The 24,665-nt window shown below is 39.0% G+C and overlaps 1 protein-coding gene across 1 annotated transcript in view; it reads left to right on the forward strand.

Moving 5' to 3' along the window:
* Positions 1-9,320: 9,320 nt before the first annotated feature.
* Positions 9,321-24,665, forward strand: part of LOC117406352 (B-cell CLL/lymphoma 9 protein-like) — a 98,043-nt gene continuing 82,698 nt past the window's right edge. Inside the window, exon 1 of the mRNA XM_059029945.1 lies at positions 9,321-9,557. The gene's annotated coding sequence lies outside the window, so the exon portion shown is untranslated. The remainder of the gene's footprint in view (positions 9,558-24,665) is intronic.

The raw sequence follows: 24,665 nt of genomic DNA on the forward strand, positions 1-24,665 counted from the left end.
TTTAAATTCATACTACAAAATATTTAGCAAGTTCAAGCAAAAATGCACATACATTATATAATTATAATGCATTAGTTTGAGTATTTATATAAATCATAAGCTTATCACATTTAATTAGTAAATTTAGCATTGTCTTAACACCTTCACAAAAAATAGACTTCAGCCTATTTCCTCAGAAACCCGCTTCTAGCGAGTGATATTACAAGACCAAACAACACCTTGACCTTTTGATTGATAAAAATACACTGCTTAGATGGCCATTACGGGGTATACGTTCATTTTTCAGAGAAAATGGTTAGTTAGAAAAAGTCCCCAGCTCTTGCCTAGTTTATAAACATTTGAAGTGTTGCTGCTTCCCCGAAGAGGTGTTAAAAGAAAAGACAGCTATAGTTCATCTTTCAGAGAAACTGGTGCTAGTGACCAGAAAGCACAGGTCTATTTTTAATTGTAGAAAATGTAGTATACAACTATACTTAAACTATTTAGCAGCAAGCAAGCAAGCAAGCTCTTTTCTTCAGGTTGTAAGAACAATTCAATAATTGATAATTTAATGTTTATCTGGGTTGATTAGCTCTCTTACTAACAATATTTAACTGACGTGTTACAAAGATCGAGGATTTACTATGAACACACATTCACGTGCAGACACAAGGAATGGTTAATCAATAGTAGTAGTATTTTATACAAATAATAAACAGAAATCAGAAAAGTCAGAAAGTAAATGTCTTAGTCTCTAAGCACAAAACACAATTCAAAACTCTCACTGCCTTAACTTGACTAGCAGGCAATTGAAATATGACACCGCCTGTCTCCTCACACACCAGCAGCACTCGAACAGCTAGCTCACACACACGCCCACATACAATCACAGCCTCAACTGAGACGATGCAGACAATCTTAGAATATATCACATTAAACTTATTAATGGTATATAGATTAAGGATATGGCAAGTTTACTTTTAAAGAAATTCTTCATACAACAATATGAGGTAGATTACTTATAGTTACTTCATCAAGTTTCACTAAAAGGTATTTCACACGCAACGTGTGCAAACTAAATAATTAACAGTTCAATTCTATGTGAATGTGTTACAGTTAATTAATTTAGTTCCATGAAAGGAAAATGCAACTGGAATTATACTCAACAGTTCCTCGAAGCTTAGACTTTTGGTCTGCTGTTTTGGAAACTCAATCTGTTGAAGTGTCCAGTACAAAAAGCTCTTCTCTCACAAAGTCTTCAATCCCACATTGGATGAAACTTGGCAACAAAGCTTTCAATTCTCGATAGAATGAACAAACAGCTGCAACAAAGTCTTCAGTCCCCGGTACAGGATCCACAACAGCGCCCGTCCCCTCTGTCCTCTTCACTGAATCTTTTAACTACGCAGGTAGTAGCAGGGCACAGTTTCTTTTGGATACTGTGGTTTTAGGTGTACAGCAGACCTAGACTGGTTTGTCTGATAAGTCTCTGTAAGTTTTACGGCAGTCCTTCAGCCGGGCCTCCATCTCGTTGCTTGTGGTCGTTGACTCGCTTGCAGCTTGCTTCCTCGTCTTGGGTCCGTTTTCAGGCAGAGTCCTGGAGTTGCAGCTTTGTGACAGCACCTTGTTTAGCATTCGATGTGGAGCATAAAATGTTCAGTTTTGCTTGGATATTTATAGTCTTTTTCACTCTGCTAAATAGCCACTTTCATGAGATAATTTGTGTAGCTTGCCTTTTTTTTAAACTCACAGTCCGTTGATGTTTTAATGTCCTTTTCCACGGGACATCACTAGTTTATGTCTTCCTTGCGTCAAAACGATTGTTGTTGCACGTGTGAATTATCTGTACATAATTCAACTGTCCGCTCAGCCTAATCCAGTTCAGGCGCTGGTCCTCTAATCAGCAGGTCACATAGTTCAGTCTGTCTGCAAAACAGAGGCCCCCTTCTCAAGACACAGCAGTTTGCCCTGTTTCTCAAGACACACAGTTTCATTAATGAATCCAGTTACATTTCTAATACACATTCATGTATTATCATATTTAGGGAATATGTCCCACAAGGTCAAGAGGGACCCAATATTTTTCTGTTCTCTTCTCCCTCAAACAGTAAAGCTAGTCCCAGGCATCCTGTATCTTACATCACAGGAATGGTGATCTCTCTCTGGTTGGCACCTGTATTGCAACTCCCTCAGTAAGCTCCCTACACTGCAGACATACCATGCTTCCCATGGCTGTCCAGTCTACTGGCTGTTTACACTTGAGACAGGTTGCTCTTATTATTTCCTTTCCATTGAAATTAAACACTGACTCTCCTGAGCTAACCTCAGTATAAACACAACATCTTCCAGTGGAGCAAACTGTACAAACTCTCTTTTTAGATGGGCCCTGTCTTTGCTGGCACTTGTCACAACTACAATCTGAGTATCTCGGAGATGCTCGTTTATTCCTGGAAACCAAATGTTTTGGAATCCCTTGCAGGACAGTTATGGAAAGTCCCATACTTGTCCATCTCAGTCTGCTCACATAAATACATTATTCTGGGCACACCATGGGCCATTTTAATGTCTTTACATAATAGGGACTTGCCTCCATGTCTGCCACTTTCCACTTCTCTGTGCTGTATTCACAGTCAGTGGGTATTTGCAACAACAGATTAGACAAGGAGTCTACCTGAACACAAGTATTTATTTTATATATTCTCCACACCTTGCCAGGCTCAAGGGTTTTGATCAACTCTGTGACAGGATGTTCTCTCCACAAGACAAGCACCTACTCTGTGTACAGTGCCTGGGCATGCAGCACACCTCCTCCGCCTTGGGGGACGAAACATTCTGCGCAATATGGCACTTATGGAGTGAGCCTCCAAATTCCTCCAGGTTTCCTGGACAGCAGCGCCTCAACAGCGGCACTCCATTTTCAGGATGGCGCAGGCCGCACCCCCCCCCCCTCCCCCAGCCCTTCCCGGTTTTCCCAGACTTTCTGGAAGAAATACAGTCCTCTTGGCACCAACCGGCCTCAGCACAAAGTGTCTCAAGACACGCAGCTCCACTGGCTTCCTTGGAAGGCGTGGAGGCATTGGGCTTAGCGGGATTCCCCATCGCAGCCCTGGTGCGAGCCCCTCCTGTAGGAGGTCTGGCTAAGAACCCACACTAAACCCACATTAAAAGGGTGTATGCAGCTGAAACGCAGGTCACGCGTCTGGCCAACACGGCAGGTCTCCTCACGGCCTACCTGGATGGCATTTTGCAAACAGCGCCTCTCCCTAAACCAGTAGCTTCAGAGCTACGTTTGGTTTCAGGCACACTGCTGCAAATATCAGGCTTCCAAGGGCAAGCCCTGGGTCAAAGTCTGGCAGGCTTCATAGTGGCACGAAGAGAGCTTTGGCTATCTCAAGCAAGAGTTCCAGATACGGACAAGTCTGCCTTGCTAGACACACCTATCTCCCCTGGCCATATACAGACGTGCTCAAATTTGTTGGTACCCCTCCACAAAAAACGAAGAATGCACAATTTTCTCTGAAATAACTTGAAACTGACAAAAGTAATTGGCATCCACCATTGTTTATTCCATATTTAATAGAAATCAGACTTTGCTTTTGATTTTTTATTCAACATAATATTGTAAATAATAAAACAAATGAAAATGGCATGGACAAAAATGATGGGACCGCTAACCTAATATTTTGTTGCACAACCTTTAGAGGCAATCACTGCAATCAAACATTTTCTGTAGCTCTCAATGAGACTTCTGTACCTGTTAACAGGTAGTTTGGCCGACTCTTCCTGAGCAAACTACTCCAGCTGTCTCAGGTTTGATGGGTGCCTTCTCCAGACCTCAAGTTTCAGCTCTTTCCATAGATGTTCGATAGGATTCAGATCAGGACTCATAGAAGGCCACTTCAGAATAGTCCAATGTTTTGTTCTTATCCATTCTTGGGTGCTTTTAGCTTTGTGTTTTGGGTCATTATCCTGTTGGAGGACCCATGACCTGCGACTGAGACAGAGCTTTCTGACACTGGGCAGTACGTTTCGCTCCAGAATGCCTTGATAGTCTTGAGATTTCATTGTGCCCTGCACAGATTCAAGGCACCCTGTGCAAGGCGCAGCAAAGCAGCCCCAAAACATAACCGAGCCTCCTCCATGTTTCACTGTAGGTATGGTGTTCTTTTCTTTGAAAGCTTCATTTTTTCGTCTGTGAACATAGAGCTGATGTGACTTGCCAAAAAGCTCCAGTTTTGACTCATCTGTCCAAAGGACATTCTCCCAGAAGGACTGTGGCTTGTCAATATGCAATTTAGCAAATTCCAGTCTGGCTTTTTTATGTTTTTCTTTCAAAAGTGGAGTCCTACTGGGTCTTCTTCCATGGAGCCCACTTTCGCTCAAAAAGCGACGGATGATGCGATCAGAAACTGACGTACCTTCACCTTGGAGTTCAGCTTGTATCTCTTTGGCAGTTATCCTTGGTTCTTTTTCTACCATTCGCACTATCCTTCTGTTCAATCTGGGGTCGATTTTCCTCTTGCGGCCGCGCCCATGGAGGTTGGCTACAGTTCCATGGACCTTAAACTTCTTAATAACATTTGCAACTGTTGTCACAGGAACATCAAGCTGCTTGGAGATGGTCTTGTAGCCTTTACCTTTACCATGCTTGTCTATTATTTTCTTTCTGATCTCCTCAGACAACTCTCTCCTTTGCTTTCTCTGGTCCATGTTCAGTGTGGTGCACACAATGATACCAAACAGCACAGTGACTACTTTTCTCCATTTAAATAGGCTGAATGACTGATTACAAGATTGGAGACATGTGTGATACTAATTAAAGAAACTAATTAGTTAGAAATATCACTATAATCCAATTATTTATTATCTTTTCTAAGGGGTACCAACAAATGTGTCCAGGCCATTTTAGAATATCTTTGTAGAATAAGCAATAATTCATCTCTTTTCACAGCTTCTTTGCTCTATGACATACCAAAGGCATGCAAGTATACATGATAAAATAGCTTTTAATTTCATCACTTTTCAGGAGGAATGAAGCATTATTTCAATGAGCTGTAAGGGTACCAACAAATTTGAGCACATCTGTATTTGGGCCAGCAGTGGAGGAGATCCTGCAATGCTACCCACAAAGAGAGGGTGGCGTCTCAACAGGTGGCCTCGATGCCAGGACGAGGTGTTGGCGTCCACCCACGACACAAATGGTGACATGGACGGTCCCGATTCCCATTGCGCCGTGCAGCAACCTGTGGCATCACCTTCAGGCTTCTGCAGCAGCTAACCAGAATCGCCTGGAAAGATGGGGAAATGCGGGATGTGGGGCCCCAGCGCAGCAGCCCACAAGGAGACAGCCCCAGCACCTCCAAAGCAGGCTCCACCTCAGCCTCAGCAGCCCCAGCAGGGCCCTTGAAGGCTTGTGCCCTTATCACAACACCAACTGCAATACTGGTGCACTTGCACCTCAGATACTTGGGTGCTCGCTAACGTACACACTGGTTACAGACTGCAATTCCATGCGGGCCCTCCTCCCTTTCGAGGGATCACGGTCACATCTGTGAGCAACCCTTTCCAGGTCTTGGCTCTCCGGCAAGAAGTAAATACATTACTTCTAAAACAAGCCATCCGCCTCGTAGAACCCAACTCTCAAGAGGAGGAAGGGTTCTACTCAAGGTATTTTCTAGTGCCAAAAAAAGACAGCAGCCTCTGCCCATCCTAGACCTGAGATACCTCAATGGGTTCTTGAGGGAAAGGAGTTTTCAAATGCTCATGCACCATCCGGCAGGGCGACTGGTTTACCACTGTGGACTTAAAGGACGCATATTTTCACGTCCATATTTGTTCCGCGCACAAAAAATATCTCCACTTCGCTTTTCAGGGAAGCGCTTTCCAGTTTTCCCTGCTGCCATTCGGCCTCTCCTTAGCCCCCCGCATGTTTTCAAAGTGCGTGGATGCCATCCTAGCCCCTCAAACGTAATGAAGTCCTCTGTCGTCTCGGCAAACATCAAAATTGAATGCAAATGTAAAAGGTTACCAACCTGTTCTTCTATCTGCAACTTTGTTGTTTCATAACATATTGGAGTCCAAACATTCAGAACCAGGTTATTGTTAAACATCAGGAACTTGGAGTTCCAGAAGGGCAGGCATGAGGGCAGCACACATGATAACACAAAGCAATCTCATAAATGAGAGACTGAAGTTACATTTGTTTAAGTAAAACATTTAACCCCTTCCCTTAACAGAGCGCTTTGGAATTGCAGTTTGTAGTGCACAATGACAGCTTTCATACACAAAGATGACATCTGACAGCTACTTATGTGTTATGTGTCTATTTTCTCATTAAGAAGACAGGGTTAAGCAAATCACTCATCTGTAGTGTTCCAAGGTTTTTTTTTTTTAATGTATTTACTTATTTCTGCTGTAAGTTATAGCAAGAGCACGTCGCAGCCGTTAGGGAAAATAAACAAACTGGACAACAAACAAACTACAAAATGTTTTTAAATCTGAACTAAGCTACATACCCAAGCTACATACCCATATTCCTTGTTCCATAATATAATTAATGCAATTGGTCAAAACCAATGATATTTATTTAAGCATGTATTATTTATTTATTAAGTCTCAATCATAGCTTCCCTTAAAAACAAGCAGTTTTTGGAGCTTTTAACATGAGTTAATAGTATTCCCCATTAAAACATTTTGTTTTTCCTGACATCATATTTTTACTTGTACAGCTTTGAAAGGGGGAGGGGGACAGTGCAGTTTAATATTAATTACTAAAGCCTGCAGTATTTCATTTATTTATTAATTTTTTATTGAACCATATATTATAATCTCTCAGCTTGTACTGGGTTAACTTGTACATGCAAATGTGTCTGAGCTGTGTCTTCAAGCCGGTTCAACATCAGTAAAACAATAAAATATGCTTCCCTCTTGAAACCCCCTGCTTCTCAGCACACAGTAGTTCAGCTCAATCTCAGACACAGCAATCACATCCTATTCTCAATGGAAGCTGGTTTCTCTGCCGCACCCCCACCCTCCTCTATGTCAGGCAGGCAGGGAGTTGCTTTAATGCTTAACCTTTTCCTCTCTGGAGCCTCCTTCGTCTGCAGACCAGGAACATCACTGGGATTTCATATCCATTACTGTGGGGTATCTGTGCCAGGATCATATTGATGTATGATTTGAGAGCCCTTATACAGCACATCTTTAGTAGATTTGTGATTTTTAGGGTTCACCCTCAATTTCAGATCACACAGACCTTTTGGATTTAACTCATGAGTCATTTCAAGTCTTTTTCTAACATTCATTAATTAAAGGTATATTTTATATCATCAACATTTTCCTACATTTCATTTCTTACCAGTTTAATATCCCATTGTTATTATCGAACATGCAAGGAATTAAATGTGATGATATAAAGTGTCGTGTTCTTCCATAAACTCTAAATGTTAGAAAATCCAGAAAATCAAACTGCAATCAAAAAGTTATTTGAGGTAAAGCTTAAGAAAGTGGCCTTCTTTACATTAATACAGCATGTGGGTATAACAACTGTACTTTACAGATTCTCAATGAAATGTATAATACAGCATTATACATGTCCAGTATAAAAGTGAACATTAATGAATAAAGATAACGAATTGCATATTACAATCGGGCTCCACTGTGAAGTTCGATCGGTTGTCCTAATTCAAAGCAAGCATTGTTGAAAATGAAAGCTACACATACACACACTTAGGTTTCTCTTATCCCAATAAAGGAGGCACCCACCCAGCCCTGGTCCTTGAATACTTAGGAAGGGTGGATCAAACCTTATTTGCACCTCCAGTTCATTACAACTTTGCGATAAGCAAGGTTCTGTTCCAGCTCTAGGTCACGGGATAGAGTGAGTTTGACCCTACCTGTTTAATATCATGTTGTATGTGTTTTGTAAGGGTTGTTAATACTTTTGAATCATTATTAATTTCTTAGGAGATGCCCTTATCCAGGGCGACTTACAATTGTTACAAGATATCACATTATTTTTACATACAATTACCATTTTATACAGTTGGTTTTTTTACTGGAGCAATCTAGGTAAAGTACCTTGCTCAAGGGTACAGCAGCAGTGTCTCCCACCTGGGATTGAACCCACGACCCTCTGGTCAAGAGTCCAGAGCCCTAACCACTACTCCACACTGCTGTTTGAATGGTACAGGTGATAGCTGTTCCTCAGATAAAATGCATCAATTACTTTTGTGTTCAATGTGGTGCTGTGCTGTTGAAGGCAGTGTCCATTGCCTGAGATGTACGATCGAGGTCCCGTCTGCTGTGCGGATGGTAAAAATCCCACAGCACAAGGAGGTTCAGCCCCCACTCCTCCCCAGCATGCAGAAGGAGAACAGGGCTTCTTTGTAAACAAGCATGCACGCTCAAAAAATGCTGCCTGCATTTCTGTATTAATAGACTGATACATTTATAAGCAGGAAATGTGTTTAACTTAAAACTATAGTTGCTATCTCAAACAAGAAATTTAAACAAGAAGGTAAAACAGTTGCAATAAGAAAGAGCTGGATTTGAGAAATTGTACAGTGCTTATTTGTTCTTAATTTAGGGGATTTTTTTACTGTTCTGTTTATATTTTAAAAAGAATGCATTCTAAGTAGAATCTTCTTATGCAGCTAAATTCCACTCTCCTTCCCAGAAAAGGAATTTAAAGAAAACATTTTCTATATCCAAATTTATAAAACATTTTAAAACTTCTTTTTTTAATGGTATAAATTCCAAAATGTTACTCCTGCATTGATTTGCCAAACAATATACATACATATACATAGCAGCAATAGCAGCAAAGATTAAAAAAAAAAAAAAAATCAGCAATCAAAAGGTTAAAGTAAAATCACGCCAAGGAACATATATGTCTAAAGAGCCTCTGGTTTTATTGTTCACCAACCAGCACTGCCACCCCCACCCCCTCCTTCGATCCCTTCCTCCCTCTCCACACACCCTGCTGAAGGAGCACGACAGGAGGAACAGTTCCACCCAACCCCCCACTTCTCGCCTCTCTTTTTTTCAAAGCTCTGGCTTTCGTGAATATACAACAACAAGCTCTAGGCTGTGTATGTGGATCCCAAAGCTTTAGACAGGAGAGCTGTGGGCTCGAGCTAGTTGCCTGTCTGTTACAGGAGTTAGGGAGTCTCACATTCTGAAGGAGACCAAGGGAGGGAGAAAGGGGGAGGCTGTCTTGTTTGTGGCTTGTCAGCAATTGCTTGAGACAAGCTTCTCTTCCATGTGTGAAAGCTACTTGGCATGAATGCCTGGGCCATACCAAGTGCAGCGGTGCTGGGAGGGGGGAGGCACAAGAAAAACAGATCAGACCAGACCAGACAATAGGCCCCTCAAGTGTTCCCCCCAAGTTGCTTTGATGTTGTCCTAGTGTCTTGATGCTAAGGGGGCCAGGGGTTGCAGGGAAAAGGGTCTTTGTGTGGATGTGTGCACTTTTTTTTAACCCCTCAGCACAAAAACAATATATATATGTATATATATATATGAAAAACAAAATGAGCCTGTAGAATTTTTGGAGCAGCAACAGCAGCAACAGAAAGGTAAGGTATGCTATTCTTCATTGCTTTTATATATCGGTGGGATAATGCTGAAGTTGGATTGACTGAATGCTGTGGATTCCAGGGGGGTCCTTACAAATCACTCAGTCCCAGGCTACTTTTTAGCCCCGTTTTTTTTTCTTCTTTTTTTTCGGTCTGTCGCTGGAAAGTCTCGCTAATAGCCTAAGAATGGGTTGGCCTCCTTTCATTTGGACCCCCATGCATTTTTTTCTTAATAGGAGGGGGCTGATTAGAAGGGTTGTGTTCTTTTAGAGCTTCTTGGGACTAAAGATAACTGGCCCATACAGGTCTTTCATTTCTGTATTTAAAAAAAAGAAAAATGTAAAGGAGTAGATTTTTTGTCTGTTTTCATACAAAGGGCTCCTGAAGAAAGCTGCAGTAATTACACTGTTTTTTTTTTCTTCTGCTGTTTTATTTCAAGGGCTGCCTGCCCCACTTAGCTCATAAGTGAAGAACTTAAAGTGATCTTTTCTTTCTTTTTTTAAAGCACACATGTTAATTGTAATCTATATGTATTATTCAGCTCGGTGTTGGTAGTAATGATAATAGTTTGAATGCTAGAGCTCTGGTGTGCCTTTAGCCTGCTTTAGGCTTTAAAAAACTTGCATTTGGAGGTGTGTTTCTGTTAGGCAAAATTAGTGAATGTGAAAAACCTAAATATTTGACATTTCTGTGGAAGCTATTGTGTTTTTTAATGTATTATTATTATTATTATTATTATTATTATTATTATTATTATTATTATTATGCTTTTGCTATATTCTGTGCAATAATAAAATGTGCAGTGTAGGAAAAGCCTGGTTAAATTTTACATTTTAAATTGATGGTTACCAATTTCACCTGTAGTTTGTTGATAGTCCATTTGTTTACATGTCTCAACTCCTAAATGCTGCTTCCTACTACAGATCCACCAAATGTGTTTACAGCAGTGTGGGTTATATACTGTATATAAGCTCTGCTGTTCTTAAGAAAGCACATTTATTTTGTTTAATCACATTTTTTATACTGATAACATTTAGCAGAAAACAGATAGAGCTTTTTTTTAATCTTTACACATCTTGAAACATACACTGTGTGTTTGTGTAACTGTGTGTGTGTGTGTGTGTGTGTGTGTGTATAAAGTAACAATTTAACTGGATAAAATAACACACACACACACACGCACACACACTTAAACAAACATGAGGTTTACATAACTATTAAACATGGCAAAATGGAACATCCTTGCTGGCTGAAGTAAAGTTTAAAAATGCAGTGACTGGGTAGTGATATTCTGTAGTTCAAAGTTTCTCAAAACAGATGCTTAAAGCAAACAATAACGATGTATTTGCCATATAGTACGGTAGATGCCTGTTTAAAATAAAAAAAGTACTGTATTAGCAAATGGGGAAATAAATGCAGCAGTATTATTAAAAAGCGTTGCAGCAAATCTACGGACACAGTTGCTGTTTTACGTCACCCTCCAGATACATACACAAACACACATACCAGGCACATACTGTATACTGTGTCCCCCTAATGTGCTGGTGGTAGTCACAAAGGTCTAGTAGCACAGAGCATGAAAACTGTTTGTTGTCTGTGTTGACAAGGCTTTGTTGTTCTTAGCCCTGTTGTTCCATGCATTTCATATACTCCCCCCCACCTATTCCTACACAGGCAGACTAGCAGCTGGCTGAACTAACCTGCGCCCTGCTGTCCTGCTACCAGCCATTAGACAACACACTTTGCTCCAGGCCACCCTCTACCCTGCTGACAGACATCTGCTTTCACATTCAGTGGCTGGCACTCTTGATGCATGACCCAGCTCTCTAGCCAAAGAAGCTGTTCTTTTGCTGACGCTACCTTTACAGTTTCCTTTTCCTGGCTTACATGGACGTGCCAAAAGTGGGTAACAGGCAGCCAGAAACAGGTTGTCCAGTCTGAGAATGTGTCTATGTTTTTAGGTTCACTCAAATACGCCAACACAGAATGTGGGTACCCACACATGCAGAAGCTATGCACAACAGTACATTTTCTTTGTCTGTCTCCCTTCCCTTTTAAAAGTTTATTGCTGTACACTACAATAAAAACGTAGTAAAGTGGAGTAGAGTGTACTAAAGCACAGTAAAACGTGGTTAAGCATACAGAATTCTTGCAAAGTAATCGATTATTGTGCAAACTCATCACAGTAAACTTTTCTATAAGGATTGCTTTCATTTTAAATGTACTTTGTTGAGAGTTTTTCACCAGGATACACCCATTGAGTCTACTGAAAGTTATTAAGTTGAAAGTCTCTGCCCTATGTTTTGTGTTCTGCTTTATCAGTATTTTTACATAAACTCAAACACATTTAATTTCTGTTTTGCATCTAAAGATGTAACATGACTTGGAGATGTCATATTTAACCTCCTAAGTGGAGTGTGTTTCTTTTTTTTTTTGACGTAGTGGTAGTGACAAGGTTTCAACAGAGGAGGAACATTGTGTCTCCCGGAGTTAAAACTGTGTAATGTAAACAAACTGGACTGTCACTAAAGTGTTGTGATATAGAGAGTGCAGAAGGCTAGACTATAGAACATTGTAATAAAAAGACTCATATTTGAATGTAAAATTTAACATGATTGTGAACACTGCATCTTCTAAGTGCAGAAGCCCCCCAGTTTCTGTTTGGAAAATTCCAGATTTTGCAATGTTAGACACACTGTTAAACAGTGTTCCTGCAGAATAAAACAATACCCAACACCACATCTAACAGCAATCCCACTTCGCTGAACTTTGCATGATGTGAAATCCACACTCACTTTGAAACAGCCCCCGAAATGTTTTCTAGCATGCAGAAATATCCAACATATAATGGATTTCTGTTGTCTTTAAAATAGCAACAGCAAGTACAATATGTGACAGCAGTCTAACCAAGGTTAGTGATGGAATTGGATCCTAGAACTAGCATAGACCATGCATCAGGTTGTTTAGCTAGCAGGTTTGAAATTGGCCACAACTTTTTGATGTAGTACTTGAAAGAAACTGAATAATTTCATTTTGGTACTTATGAATAAAGTGATATTGGACTGTATAGTTGTTAGTGCCTAAAGCCATTCTCAAATCCACTATTAAAGATTTTTTGTTCTTTTAGTACATTCAATTTAGTTTTCATGCTTAATTTCTCTTCTGGGAGTTTCCATATTCAGGAATTCAACAGAGTTCTTATCAATTAACGATACATTCCTCAATTACTCTTATCTCAACCCCTGCCTTTCGAAGCTGCCTATGATTGTAAAATGTGGCCCTAGACAAGTATATGCTTTTTTTTATTACCTTTCAGCACAGGGCTACAACTGCTCTCCTACTGAATACATTGCGTACATTGCTGAGCTGCAAGCACGAATGCCTGTTCCAAACTGGCAGTAAGGGACTTCTGATGAGAATGTTTTTTTGGATGTAGGCTGTGCTGCTTTGACAGGGATCCCTTTTTAATGATGGGGGATGTAGTTATTAATATTATTATTATTTATTTCTTAGCAGACGCCCTTATCCAGGGCGACTTACAATTGTTACAAGATATCACATTATTTTTACATACAATTACATTATTTTTTACACATTATTTTTACATACAATTACCCATTTATACAGTTGGGTTTTTACTGGAGCAATCTAGGTAAAGTACCTTGCTCAAGGGTACAGCAGCAGTGTCCCCCACCTGGGATTGAACCCATGACCCTCCGTTCAAGAGTCCAGAGCCCTAACCACTACTCCACACTGCTGCCCTAGTTATCATCCAGAATGTTGGATGTTCCCTTGTATTATTTAAGCCAGAGCATGTCATGGCTTTCCAAAAGCAGACGACCCCTAAGCAGCACTGTGGTCGAACCTGCCGTTGCTCCAGACCTGCTTAACCCAGATGTTGTTAGGATTTGGCAGGCCATGTGTACTGTATGTGTATGTTGCCCGACTTATTTAGCAAGTTTAGTCCACAGCAGGAATGTCTGTACTCAATGTTTAATTGGCAGAAAGAAAAATCCCCTGGCTACGTGTTCAATTTGTTTAAGATATCATGCTAAATATTGAATTAAATTAAAATTCAGTAACAGTTACACCAATGCCTTAAACTGTACTTCCCTCCAAGATGAAAATGAATAGCAGGGAAACCGTGTTCATTTGGGATGCAGTCCACAACTCTAACCACTAGGCCACAACGCCCTCCCTGGAATAATATTAGTTAATAATAGTAATGCAAATAAACTGTCACTACATTTCAGTTAATGGCAATACAACATGAAGTGCTCCATCAGCATGACACATAGGTGCCTACACAAAGCATGATTTTCATGTATTTTTTATAGCACAGCATGTTTTATTTCAAGACCTTCAATGTACATAAAGGCGCCTTGTGGGAAGTTGGGAATCACACACAGGCAAGCAACAGCCAATCAAATGTATATTTAATACATTGTGATATAGGCCTATACATAATTTAAATACATATAACTCTTTTAGCAGGTTTGCCCTTGGGTCAGTAGTGATTGGTTGATAACTGAGCTACAGCTCCAGTGAAATGTATGCACTTTTCAAAAATTAACATTTTGAGATTTCTACATTTTCTACACTGACATGCTATTTTTTATTGGTTTGTTTGTTAAACCAGGACTATTTGAAACTGAAGCAATCACAAGCATTGTGTCAGGGTGAAAGCCCTGCCGGTGCACAGGTGTGGGTGTGTGGGGGATATTGGGTTGGCAGGGAGGGGGTTAAATTCCTCTCTGCAGATGCACGTGGGAATGTGGCTGGAGCCGTAATTTGAATAAGTGATGATTAATTAGGCTCCAGTCACAGGGTATAAATAGGGTGTTAATGGTGTTGGGTAGGGAGTTCATGTGGAGGATTAATGCTGGTGAAGGTGAGGTTAGTGTTTGTTGGTGTTCGTGGGTATAGTTGGTGTTTAGGGGAAACCACAGGGTGCATTTAAAAGTATTTGTCTTGTTTTGTTCAACTGTTTATTTTGGCCACCGTGCCTCTGTGTGTTTGTTCCTGTGTTTTGTTTGTTGTTTTTGTTTGTGATTATTTGTTATTAAATGTGCGCAAAAGCGCTCAAATCTGCAGCTTCTGTGTCGGAGTCTCTCTCCCTGCCAGTAGCGTGCACAGCATTACAAACCCACACAGAACACACATGTCCTGTAGAAGCAGGGTATTTCAGGCACAGCATTACAAATCCACACAGAACACACATGTCCTGTAGAAGCAGGGTATTTCAGTTTCTGAGCTGGGTCAAGTGTCATCAGTACAGTTCCTTGATACAAAGTCAATCCATTCAAATAGGTCCCTAGTTTTTATACAAATAATTGAGTCTATGTCTCAATTACACTGCTGGAAACTTACTATGCTGAGGTGTGCCATACCTGCTGCCAAAAGCTATATGTCCTGAACCCTCTGTTCATATTATCAATATCACCAGTGACATGTATTGCAGGTTATTTTAGTGGACATTTGTAAAAAAATTCAGTTCTGCCAGTTCTAATAGTCCAGTCTTCATTATACAGTATTATACAATATCTACAGAGCATGATTAGAATTAGTCAGATATCCAAAAACCCATACAATTCTTTAATGGGTTCTCTGAAGTGGTTGTGCAGCAGCACAATTCCAATTTATTGCAAAGAAAACATCTGAAGGCACAGTATGCTGTTCGATTTGTACTGTTCTGTAGAGTGCCCTGAACCTGTAGAAGCTTGATACCCACACACCTTCACATGTGGAGGACAACTTGACCTACAAGAGGGAACATCTGAAAAAGAACTAGATAAAAGAAACAGCGATAGAATACAGCTTTCAAAAGTACATCATGTGCTTTAACACGGAGTGCTGTTGCTCTGGAGTAAAATAAAAGATAACACTAAGGAAATGCTTGAGTGACAGAATAGCAATAATAATAATAAAAAAATGTTTTAAATGAAGTACCACGTTACAATGTTATACTGATAAATTTAATGACATGCTGCCCTGCTCAGGATTAAAATGTTTTAAGCAATATGGTTCTCCTTATTAACAACATAATTCTTCTCAGTTCTGTCCCACATTAGAAAATGTGGGTTTTATTAATAAATATTTTTGGTGCATTTAAGAAATATGAATTGAATCCTGTAAGACATAAAGCCTGAGACAAATATATAGAAAGCTATTGCTTTGCTGTCTGACTTTTCGGGAGCAACAAGATGACATTCCAATGACTTCCTAGAGTTCCGTTCCCTGTCAGCAATCTTGTCTTTTTTATGGAGATCAATGAGTGATTTATCTTGTTATTATCAATTAACACATAATATATCTCTCTGGCTGGCCAACAGCTGTATCAGTATTTCCAAGGCCTAGCACTTCTGCCTTATACAGTATGTAGGCCTATTCTCATTCAGTGTTTAACACTAAACTGTTAGTGAGATGTTTTAAGGGTAAGAATACTGCTCCACAATGTGACATCTGTCTTGTGGTTGTCAATTTCAATGTTACAGTCAACATTGCAAACCCAGTTTGAGTTGTTCCATTGACTAGCAACCATAAAAAGGAATTGAAATGAAAGCGATTTTTTTTTTTCTGCTGGAATTGTACATGTATATCCTTTCGACACCAAAGTGAATGACCAAGTTATTACATTTTGTGGTGTCTAAATAAGTAGTCTAAATTCATATAAAATCTGTTTTGTATTTAAGTTATGGGGATGCTGTCTCTACTTAAAGGAGGCATCTTGTACAAAATGTGTAAACCAGTTTTTTTATTTTTTTTAATGGATTCACGGTGCTAGGAGAAAACGTTGTTGTTTTTAGACATTTACTATGATATAGAGTGACTCGTATACAACGAGGAGCTATGGTTTACTAAAAATATTCAATGTGGACAGTCTTTGTGAAACTGAAGTTCATGGAGTGTCAACAGGTTATCAAGGTCAACCATCACTTGGATAAAACCAAATCCCCTGTGGTTTGTTCTATGTATTCCACATGCTTAGTCCTCAAGTAGAAGTAGAACCATTGAGATTTACAAACCACAGGCATTCCATCCATGCGTGTGGTATAAATCATTCTACACACAGTTAACATAGTTTGTGTTGCCTGCTTCTGCAGCTTAGTGACTTACTGGTCTCAAGATCATCAAATTAAGCTTTCAAGAACAAACAAACAAACAAACAAAAACTATTAATGTAATATTAATTTAACTGGTGTTGTCAGCTAGCTTTAAATCCTCTACTTTTTGAAGTATTCCGGTATTCTGCACTGTAGTAGACAGGATGAGGTAAATTAAAAATACAAACGTCATTAAAACTGTATTTGATATAAAGCATGCAAGGTTTTCAGGCAGGAAATCTATAGAATAAGTACATTCATTGGTTAATCTACAAGCTTATTACCAGCAAATTCCAATTAACCTATACGTATATATGCCTATTTCACAAACTCAGTCTTGCCGTGCTTTCGAATTACCAGCTCTTCCCCAACCACCACCACCTCACTCCCAGCCTTGTCCGGAGGGGGGAGTATATGATGCTCCTCTGCCTAATATCTTTTGTTCACCGGGATGAACATGTCACATAGATTTATTATTTTATTGTTTGTTTTTTAGCAGGCGGCACCAGGATGCTCCAAGGGAGGAGGCTGTGTTCCAACTCTTTTTATTTTTCTACACCCATTGTTTGGATTCAATGTTTTTTGGAAATCTAAGATTTTGTATTATAATAAAGGTGGTTATTTAACACAAGAGTGTCCTGACTGAAAGCTGTAATGATCTGCAGAATCTGTACATGTTAATGCAACTAATATGTTGTTAACTATTTGATGACAATCCAGCTAGTTTGCAAATAAATTAAGTAAACTGTATTAGTCATAATCAAAAAAACATTCCCATGCGTCAAAAGCATTCTAGAAGATACTTAAGTGAGATTTCAATCGCTGTGTGAACATGAAGGGCATGCTTCTATCCTGCTATGCGATGCAACCTTTTCTTGTAAGTAAAAGTAAGGATATACAATCTGAAGGAGCTTCAAAAGAGAGGAGTAATGTTTGAGAAGGAGACCACAAAGACTCATTACATGCATATTAACTATTTTAAAAAGTTCAAACAGAATGGTGGGATGTGGGATCCCTGTATTAAAAACTGACACAAGGCTTTTTAAATTGATACCCAGTAATACCCTATACCTGATATTCTCAGTGGAAGCTGAGACTTTTACATATTCAAAACAGTGTCATTACATTTATATCAGAATATTTGGAATATATTGGGTTTACAAAATGTGAGTCCACCGAGTTTTTTTCATCTTGCATAAAACTTTCAAATGGGGAGGCATTGTTGACACTGAACAAAATTGCTTTTGAATAAGCTGGTTTTTTGAAGTAAGCTTTGGGGAGCTATTTCAGAAAGTTTTTTGCTGGAATAGTTAACAAGCATAGCAAATAACATTGAGAACACAAACAACAGGATATTAAGAAAGTAAGAAACTATCTCTGTATTGACAAATGATGTCATCAGATAACACGCCACACTATCTATCTATCTATCTATCTATCTATCTATCTATCTATCTATCTATCTATCTACATACCGAGCATCAAAAGAAACGTATCACCATTATAACACATTTATTTTCGGAAAAAAATAAGGTATATAAATAATGGACATTGATGAAATGTTTTTTTTTTTTTTTAATCACTCGATCATTCATCCTTGACCATGACACGCTTGAGTGACTATGACTGAAGTATATGCACTTAATCACCTAATTAGTGAGACAGTTGATTGGACTCTGGATATGGAGTGATTTCAGCTGTTGAATTGCAAGCTTGAATAAAAGCAATAAAGAAAATCACAGAAAAAAAAACAACATGCCACATCTGTCAAGCGAGGTAACCAGTGGAGTACCACAGGGATCAGTATTAGGTCCTCTGCTATTCCTAATCTACATTAATGATTTAGATTCTGGTATAGTAAGCAAACTTGTTAAATTTGCAGACAACACAAAAATAGGAGGAGTGGCAAACACTGTTGCAGCAGCAAAGGTCATTCAAAATGATCTAGACAACATTCAGAACTGGGCAAACACACAGCAAATGACATTTAATAGAGAAAAGTGTAAAGTACTGCACGCAGGCAATAAAAATGTGCATTATAAATATCATATGGGAGATACTGAAATTGAAGAAGGAATCTATGAAAAAGACCTAGGAGTTTATGTGGACTCAGAAATGTCTTCATCTACACAATGTGAGGAAGCTATAAAAAAGGCCAACAAGATGCTCGGATATATTGTGAGAAGTGTTGAATTTAAATCAAGGGAAGTAATGTTAAAACTTTACAATGCATTAGTAAGACCTCACCTAGAATATTGTGTTCAGTTCTGGTCACCTCGTTACAAAAAGGATATTGCTGCTCTAGAAAGAGTGCAAAGAAGAGCAACCAGAATTATCCCAGGTTTAAAAGGCATGTCATATGCATACAGGCTAAAATAATTGAATCTATTCAGTCTTGAACAAAGAAGACTACGCGGTGATCTGATTCAAGCATTCAAAATCCTAAAAGGTATAGACAATGTCGACCCAGGGGACTTTTTTGACCTGAAAAAAGAAACAAGGACCAGGGGTCACAAATGGAGATTAGATAAAGGGGCATTCAGAACAGAAAATAGGAGGCACTTTTTTACACAGAGAATTGTGAGGGTCTGGAACCAACTCCCCAGTAATGTTGTTGAAGCTGACACCCTGGGATCCTTCAAGAAGCTGCTTGATGAGATTCTGGGATCAATAAGCTACTAACAACTAAACGAGCAAGATGGGCTGAATGGCCTCCTCTCGTTTGTAAACTTTCTTATGTTCTTATGTTCTTAAGAGAGCAGCGCCTTCGTGCAATCTGCATGATGGAGACTGGACTAGGCAGCGTACTGTGGCTCTCCGTCTTGGGTGCTCACAGCCAGCAATTTCAAACCTGGCGAGACGGTATAACCAGACACACTCTGTCAATGACAGGCCACGAACTGGGAGACCAAGAGTCACAACACCTGCCCAAGATTGACATTGTCATTTTGCAGCATCTTCGTGATGTCAATTGTTAATCAGCACAATATAAAGTCACTGCACCTGCTCAAAAACAGAGTTTGTCATATATATATATTCTTTGCACAGCAAATGTGTGTTAACCCGAGACAGAAATGGTGTTTAACAGGCCCGGTGTTATGGGCGGGCCTTAGGTCCAGTGCCCCCCCAATTCAGTACCGTCAGCCAATCATCTTCCAGTTCTAATGGTAGTTGCCCGCTGGAATGTCTCAGCACCAACTGTGAATCAAATTTAAAAATGAATCCGCGCAAGTGCTGGCTTTTTCTTTTTGACTTGCTGTATTTTTAAGCGTAGTTCACTATTGGACAGTAAAACTAAACAAAGACACAATTGGTCCAAATTAATTTATTATCCACCAAAAGCAGCCAATCAATACTTTGCATCGACAAAAGCAACCAATCCTGTACCTGCAACTGCCGAGAGCCAATCACAGACTGTCAGCCCGACTGGAGCGCAGACACAGCATCTTTCAACAACAACAAAGCAAGACGCAGACAGTTACGTATTCACTTTGGCTGCGTTCTTAAATTCAACGCTGAGAAGCAACAACTCTTAAAATCATTCCTAAATTCACCGTTGAGAGCTAGTGATGCGCAGCGTTGGCTCAACGCTGACTCAATGAACTCACCGACTCTCAAAGCTGGTGAGCTGATCAATGAAGTGTTCCTAAATACCTGGAGGTGTTGTGACAATAGTGACGTTTTTGTTGAGTCAACGCTCAACAGTACCGTTGAATTTAGGTATGCACACATATAGATTCAGGAGAGGAAGGGTTTGGCTGAAGGTAGAAACATGGTGAGTTAGGAGGCATTTTAGAGTGGTATTTAATGAGAGATTGTAGTTGTAGTTCAGACTCCATCGTACATGGACTGTAATGTCCAGATTATAAATAGGGGTTCAAAACCCTAACGAGTTATATAAAATTTAAATCGAAAAAATTAATTGTTTTTATCATTATATGTATGTCATCCTTGTTTGTTATATAAAAATAAATGTTTGGGACTATTTTCTTAGAACGTCCTTGAGACGTTTTCCTAAGAGTGGCTTTTTCCTCGGTCTGCGACCATTGAGACCTTCGCCATGCAATACTCAACCTATGGTTGAAATGGAAACCCCATCCCACTTGCAGCCAATTCACTTTGAATATCTTTGGCAGTCAATCTCGGATTGTTATTAACCTTCCTCACAATTCTTCTACTTGTTCTTGGTGCAAGAACGTTCTTCCAGACTGATGTTCACCTACAATACAGAATTTCTAGACTTCTCTAGAATTAGGTTTTGCATTATCATGTTGAAATTTCTAGCACCTTGTAGACAATACTATCATAGCATCAAAGGGTATGAATACTTTTGATTTAACATGTTTGGAGTTTTGCAAAACAATCGTTGAAATAAATAATTGTAGACATCTATTTCTTGTAACTTTTTTTCCTCATCCCAAAAGCAAAGCTTTTGCTACAAATGAATTTTAATCTTTTCCTTTTTTTGTTATACTTAATAAATAATAAAGTGCAATTGTATAATTAGCTGTTCAGATCTGTGATATCCCTAAGGACACAAATGGTGAGGTTCAATTAGATATTTTTAATCAGTAAGAATAATGTACTGTTTGTTTTGTAATTACCACACACACACAACACTATTTACAGAATGATGTGGTACTACAGTATATACAGGGATGGAAATAAGACTGCCATTGCACAGCAGTTTGATCCATTCTTGGTTTTACTATGAGTTTAATAACACACACCTGAGCATGTTACCTATACACAGTAGCTAACCAGGCTTGTAGTAAAACATGGAATGGGTGAAACTGCTATGGAACAGGAGTCTTATTTCCATCCCTGATGTATGGTTATAACATGTTTAAAAATGTTAAAGCTTAACAGATCAAAACAAACACAACATACATCTGATAAAGACACATTGTGAAGCATTTGTTCACCTTGGATTGGGCGTTCTCGAGCCCATCTAAACAGGTGTTGATACTATCTGAATAGGAGGCAGGCTAAGCCTGTTCCCTCGTCATCAAAACCAAATCACAATCCAAAAGTTGAAATCCAAATACCTGTTTCAGTGTTCGTTTACCAGTAACCCAAATAACAAATCATTTCTTCCACTCACTCTCCAATCACCAATCACCAATCACCAATCACCAATTACCAATCACCAATCACCAATCACCAATCACCAACCAAACTCCTCACGTTCTCCCTCGTCCAACACTCACACACACACAGAGTTTTTAAATACCAATCAATTACATCGTTGAAGACAATTAACAAAATGTTGAATTAAATTATTAACTAATTTGGACTGGAGTCAACCCTGACTCCAGTAGCTTCCACACGGTCCTAATGCCGCCATGTATTGTCCCTGCACAACAAGCAGTGTTTACCAACCAGTTTGTTTATCTTGTTTTTCCCTGTTTTATTGACCAATTCCTTACAATATACATATACAGCTGATCCGTTGTTTGCGCAACATTTGAACTCAATGTGGGTTCAGGGTAGCTCCAATTAGAATTTGGTGTAAGCACTAAATGTGTAGTTTATTTTTCTCTTTTTTAGAGGCCCCTGAGATTATTTGCATGCCATCTTAAAAGCATGTTACTTTTAGAATCGAATTAAACCAGAAATGAAATAACAATGTTAACATATTAAAACTCTTAAATAACAACAGTTAAATGGAGCAGGACAGCTGTCTAATCTGTACGAGTGTTTTAAAGTTATTTGGACGGAAGCAGTAATTCAGTAGAACCATGGATCGAAAACGGGGTCTTGCTCGCTAGATCAGGTGTAGACTTGACATTCAGAGGCTCTGGTCTTCAACAGGTACTCTTGGTCTAGAGAGGTGCCTAAATGTCTAGTCAAGGTTGGGCCCATTTACTATGGAAAACATCTGTTTTTGAGTCATCTGGTTCAGTTGATCATCTTTTTTTCCCTTTGAGACATTATTATTATTATTTATTATTATTATTACATTTATTATAAGGATGGCTTAGCTGATTTACTTGTGAGAAACAAGCAGCAACCTCTGTGCACTGTGCCGCCCAAGATCTGCTGGTAAACTACAGACCAAGGGAATTAACGCTTTTTAAATAATGAAGTGTTGCACGTTGTGCTTTTAATCTCCATTTGCCATTCTGTTTGAAAAGCAGGCCACTGAGTATTTCAGCAGGGAAGGATTCTGTGGGGTTTTTTTCTCCATCGAAGTCCTCAAAGTCAGTTGGGTAGCATCAGACACATTGTTCTCATCAGGTCCCTCTAAAGACACTTGTAATACAAACAGCAGGAACTAATACATTTTTAATTTTTTTCAGGAAGAGTTTTTATTATACAGCTGTTCTTTTTCGTTTGAAAGGAACTATGTTTTTTTAGTCAATGAATTTCAAAGACAGTTTTTTAATCCCCCCCACCACTGCCCTCCTTAACCTGCCTTTTGATAAATGGTTTCCCCAGGTTTATATTTGTGAAAGTAGATAGCTGAATAAAGATTGTATTTACAGCATTACATACACAGAGGGAGATAAACTGATACATGGACAAAACATATAAAACAGGAGGAAGAGTTCAGTTATGAGCAGTTGAATTGTTGTATAGATATTAGACACGCATTCTCTTTGACCTATAAATTGTAGGTTAAGATTTCAGAGCTACAAGTGATACATCCTTCTACTGTATTATAATACAAAAAGGCCAGAGTGGGAGAGGCAGCTGTGGGTTACTCTTCCAGTTCAGCAACCAGGCAATGCCTTATCTAAAGGTTGTCTTCTCACTGCCCTGTGATACCAAATATAACCCTCAAGCAACTGAGATCCTGAAGCTCTTTACATTCTCGTCATGGTTTTAAAAGCCCATCTCAGCTTCGAACTTGTAGTTGGTGTAGATGCACTCCTGTATTCTGAAATGATGTCTTCTTGTTGTCTCTGTTCATTATATAAAATGATGTTCTTCACTGAATAATATATATATATATATATATATATATATATATATATATATTTTTTTTTTTTTTTTTTCAAGATTTTAATTGATTAATGATTAATCGATTAATCACACCTGTGGGTTTTGATCGATTAAAAAAATGAATCTTGAAAAATGGCGGAGGGTACTTCTAAAGACCTTGGCAAAAGAGCAACTGAAAAGTGTACCCAAAATTTCACAATATCTCAGAATGAAGACAGGAAGACTGCAACTTGCAACATTTGCTCATCGGTGCTTTCCTTTCACGGCAGTATTACAAGTTTATCGTATCATCTTAGTCACACATAAAAAGATTTATCTTGTTATTCAGTGTATTTCTTTCAAACGGTATCAGAAAATTAAGAGCTATGTCTGAAACTTGAAGCCTTATGGTATACAAAAAATGGATTTGTTAAATACAATATTCTAGCTTGTAGTGCAACTGGTAATTTACAGCATATATGCTCTTGATTTATTTTAAATCTTTTTTTTTTTATAGACATGGCATTTGGCTGAATGACACACAAACAGGCAGTGCAGCGCAAAAGAAAATCAGCATGATTAATCAATTGATTGATGACACATTGGATGATTAATCTATCAATGGAAAATATCAAGATTAAAATCCCTGATAGATAGATAGATAGATAGATAGATAGATAGATAGATAGATAATATTCACTTTTACTTCACAATCATCAAGAGAGAGAAATGAGAAGGCTCCCTTTCGATAAGGCAGAGTCTGGTTGCTGAACGGCTACTGGATGCACAGTAGCCGTTGACAGGTATTGTCTGCCCCTCCCAGTCTGGACTTCTCTTATTATATCATTTTTTAGGAGTTTGACAAGAACATAGCTTTGGGTTATTACTTTATGATTTCCATTACACGAGAGCAGATGTTAAAACTTCATGCTGATTTGAACTCGGCTCTCACCAAGATAAGCACCAACTAAGACGTAGCTTTACAGTAAACTAATGTGATCCATCTGTGTCTCCATCCATTTGCACTTCCTTCCATATGATGATGAAGATATCCTTCTGTCTGGTGTTGATGGCTGAA

The sequence above is a fragment of the Acipenser ruthenus genome, chromosome 9 (genome assembly GCF_902713425.1).
Source record: "Acipenser ruthenus chromosome 9, fAciRut3.2 maternal haplotype, whole genome shotgun sequence".
NCBI classification, from domain to species: domain Eukaryota; kingdom Metazoa; phylum Chordata; class Actinopteri; order Acipenseriformes; family Acipenseridae; genus Acipenser; species Acipenser ruthenus.